Consider the following 4,545-nt stretch of genomic DNA (forward strand, 5'->3'; position numbering starts at 1 on the left):
AAAATTTGATGAGAACCTTTTTTATTTTCTTCTTTTTGACACTTTTCCCTTCTTCTTTTTTCTTCTCTTCTCTTTTCAATTCTTTTTCTTTTTTTTTTTTCTTTGAATTTTTCTTTCTTTCTTTGAATTCTCTTACACACCACCACATTGAACACAAATTGATCAAATTCAATCTTGAAACACTATGGATAAGGGCTTTAAGAAAGAAAGGCTAATTAAAAGGCTCAACGGGGTGACTAGCGATAATGTATCAAAAAAAAAGAAAAAGAAAAATACATATATGGCTCAAAGTAGACAAAAATGGCCTAATCTCATCTCTCAAAGACTAGTACAGTTCATTCAACATCAATGACTTCAAAAGATTAAAGTGTGGCATAAAATCATATATATTTTTTTTTTCTTGGCCAAAAGAAAAAAACAATGAGACTACAACAAGGGAAATATGTTATGCACTTCCAAATGAATTTTAAGATTAGAAACAATAAATAACCCTCCAAAAATAATGATTGGCTCAAAACTCACAGGGGTTACAGTCTCCACATTATTATCATCAAGATTTTCTAATCATTTTTATCCTTCAACAACAAGTTGTGTCTGAGTGGCTACGTGCATGTGCAATGAATTGAGCATGAAAGCAATGAAATTCTTTAAGCAAGAGTAGTATAATGAACTCAAAACATAAACCTCAAGCTAGGCAAAATTTTTTTTTTTTTTTTTTTTTTTTTTTTTTTAACACATCTAAACAAAACAAAACCAAAAGATAGAAATCTATATAAATCCCCCCCAAACCTAAACCAAACATTGTCCTCAATGTTAAAAATGATACTCTCAAATATATGTCTTGAATGAAAAGAGAGCAAAATATAAATATGCAACATGAGAAAATCAAGTAGGAAAAGTAAGGTAAGGAGAAGGAGGAGACGTACCTTAATCAAGCTGATTGTTATAAATTTTAATTTCTGTCACATATCAGCTAGAACAAAAGAAAATAAAATGAAACAAGAAAATAAACACAAAGATTAATCTAAAATCAGAAAATAAAAAAGAATTTTTTTTTTTTTTTTTTTTTTTTTTTTTGCAAAAAGATTTAACACAACTAGAGATCAATCCTGATAAACAGGACCATCCAAACCCAAACAACACCATGGAGATAAATAATTCATATTATGAATGGACTAGTCCAATGATATTGTAACTTACCTGGGTCAAAAACATGTTGAGAAGCTATTGCAGTGTCTTCCAAGTGAATTCTTTGCATAACCACAGAAGCACTAATACCCTTAATATCAGCAATTTTCCAACCTATAGCTTCCTTATGCTCTTGAAGCATACTTATCAATTGGTGTTCCCAAAAGTCACCCAACTTTGGTGGTTCTACAATAGATGGGAATGGGGATGAAGAAAGTGGAAGAGGGATCACTTTTGGCTGCCAGCTATCAATACTTAAGAGAGGAATAGAATCCAACAATGCATTGACTTCCTTAATTGATTTTTCAGTATCCAAATTGCAATCAAAACGGGTTAAGCAAGCATTTGGGGGATCCTCACAACTTGATTGTAGGAAAGTATCATGGACTAGGCTCCCAATCATGTTAACCTCACATATATCCTCATTGTCTAGTACTTGCTTACTTATGTCAAAAATATTAAGCTCAACAGTCATATTCCCAAAAGAAATCTTCATCACACCACTCCGACAATTGATCAAAGCATTGGATGTGGCTAAGAAAGGGCGACCCAAAATGACATGGATTTGTGTACTGGCATTTAGAGCTGGCTCAGTGTCTAACACAACAAAATCAACAGGAAAATAGAATGCGTCCACCTTAATCAACACATCCTCAATAATACCTCTAGGGATTTTCACAGACCTATCAGCTAATTGAAGTGTCATGGTTGTGGGTTTCAACTCCCCCAAACCTAGTTGTAAGTATACTAAATATGGCATTAGGTTCACACTTGCCCCCAAATCTAGCAAAGCTCGCTCAATGAGATGATCCCCAATCCTGCATGAAATTGTAGGAGATCCAGGGTCTTTACATTTCACTGGATATTTATTCTGAATGATTGAACTAACTTGCTCTGTCAAAAATGCCTTTTTAGGGACATTTGTCTTTCTCTTCATTGTCACAAGATCTTTTAGAAACTTAGCATAAGCAGGAACTTGCTGAATTGCATCAAGAAATGGAATATTAATTTGCACTTGCTTAAAAACCTCTAAAATATCTCCAAATTGTGCACTTTTCTGAGGACTGATTAAACTTTGAGGGAATGGAGCTTTAGGAACAAACCTCCTATCAAGGGGAGAACTAAGATCCTGAATTGGAATTGAGGTTGAGTTGCCTTTCTTTTCTCTATGATCATCTTGTGAACTATGAATTCCCTTCTCCTTTAACACAATATTTTCATCATCCTTCACTTCTGGCATTTTCACTTGATTATCAACTTGCTTACCAGATCTAAGGGTAGTAATAGACTGAACAGATTCATGTGCATGAGTAGAACTAGAAGAACCATTAATTGCATACTGCCCTTTTGGGTTAGGTATAGGTTGACTAGGAAACTTTCCTTTTTCCCTCTCTCCAACTTGGGTTGCTAACTGGCCAACTTGATTTTCCAACTTCGAAATAGCTTGAGTATTCAAATGGGTGGAACTTTTTATCTCTTGAATGGCTTGGCTAGTTGATTGCATGAAAGTTTTGAGAGACTCCTCCAAAGATGATTGTGGTCTTGGTGGTGCCATAAACTGAGGAGTTGATTGAGGAATGGGAGGAAATGCTTGAGTAGGTGGACGAAATTGACTTTGTTGATGCACTTGTTGTCCACCTACATTTGTGGGAGGCTGACTTTGCCTCCATGAGAAATTAGGATGGTTCCTCCAATTTGGATTGTATGTCTCTGAAAATGGACTAGCAAATGGTTTTTCATAATTATTCAGTGCATTTGCTTGCTCAACATAAAAATCAGGGTACCCAACTGCAGAAGGACACATTTGTGTTGTATGCCTCATCATCTACAAGACTCAAAAATCCACCACCATTCATGGACTCAATCATGTTACGATTTGTCTGAGTCAAACCATTATAAAAATATTGTACTAGTCTCCATGTTTCAAAACCATAATGGGGACACTTTAAGATCAAGTCCTTAAATCTCTCCCAACTCTCATAAAATTTCTCTTGTTCATCCTGATAAAAATCTGCAATTTCTCTCCTCAAAGCATTGGTCTTGGCCATTGGGAAAAATTTAGAGAGGAATTTTGTGACCAACAGTTCCCATGAAGTGATAGATCCAGGTGACAAAGAATTAAGCCATGCTTTTGCCTTATCCTTCAAGGAAAAAGGGAATAAACGCAAGCGAACAGAGTCATCAGTGAAATTTTGAAACTTACAAGTAGCACAAATCTCAAGAAAATCCTTCACATGCATATAAGGATCTTCTCTATCCAATCCATGAAAAGTAGGAAGAAGGTGGATTATCTGTGGCTTCAACTCAAAATGTGCAGCAGTGGTTGTAGGCAATACTATGCAAGATGGAGGGTTGGTGGTTATGGGTGAGAACAACTCCCTAAGAGTTTTTGAATCATCTCCAGTTTCTCCCATTGTGGATGAATAATCAAAACTAACAAGACGATTTTCTTTATCACGTATCCAAGTTCTCATACACCAATCACAAAGAAATTAATGTTTTTTTGTTTTTATTTTCTATTTAAAAAAAATAACTACAACTAGTAGAAGGAAAAATTCAATTAAGACCTAATTTATTTTCCTAACCAAGTCCCCGGCAACGGCGCCAAAAACTTGTTGTGAAATTTTAAAATACTCGCAAGTGTACGAACCGTACCGAAGTATAGTTGGACAAGAACGAGGTCGAACCCACAGAGACTTGTATAAATGTAGGAAAATTAATTAAACCTCAACCAAATTAATCCTAATCTAGTTTAAATAAAAATTGGTTGGTTACAATAATATAAACTAAGCAATTAATAAAATTAAGCAAATAGTTAAACTAAGAAAAATATATAAAGTAATAAAAAGATGTAAACAATCAAGAGAAAGGAATTAAGGTTTTGGAATCTGCCTTGTAAGTCATATTAGCATATATTTATGATCATTAATTTTTCCCAACTCACTACATGATAATCTAGAAATCAATCTTGTTATCATGGAAAATATCATCATTTAAACCCTTATTTTAAAAATCAAAAGCATGTTCTTCTTCGCTTCTTAAGTATAAAATCAAATCATAAATTGTATCCATAGTCAAACAAATCACAAGATATATCCGATTTTATAATCAAGAATTAATAAACCAAGCATTCAATTAATTAAGACAAATCCTAAATCATGAGAAAAACATGATTGAACTCATATCTAGAATCTCATCTTAGTCAATTGATATGAAGCAAGAACAATTTAAATCATTAAAGAACAATTATTGTGAGAAAAATCAAATCACATAAATATTACTAATAATCCTTAACAAGGTTTCATCCTCAACCCTAATTATAAATTTAGCTACTCATAGTAATTAAAATAAAACATA

The 4,545-nt window shown here is 33.6% G+C and overlaps 1 non-coding gene across 1 annotated transcript; it reads left to right on the forward strand.

Annotated features, from left to right (window-relative positions):
* The first annotated feature begins 3,114 nt into the window (after nucleotides 1-3,114).
* Nucleotides 3,115-3,223, forward strand: LOC126716288 (small nucleolar RNA R71). The gene has a single exon (XR_007652091.1). It is a non-coding gene; the product is annotated as a small nucleolar RNA R71 (small nucleolar RNA).
* Nucleotides 3,224-4,545: the final 1,322 nt, after the last annotated feature.

The sequence above is a fragment of the Quercus robur genome, chromosome 2 (genome assembly GCF_932294415.1).
Source record: "Quercus robur chromosome 2, dhQueRobu3.1, whole genome shotgun sequence".
NCBI lineage: Eukaryota > Viridiplantae > Streptophyta > Magnoliopsida > Fagales > Fagaceae > Quercus > Quercus robur.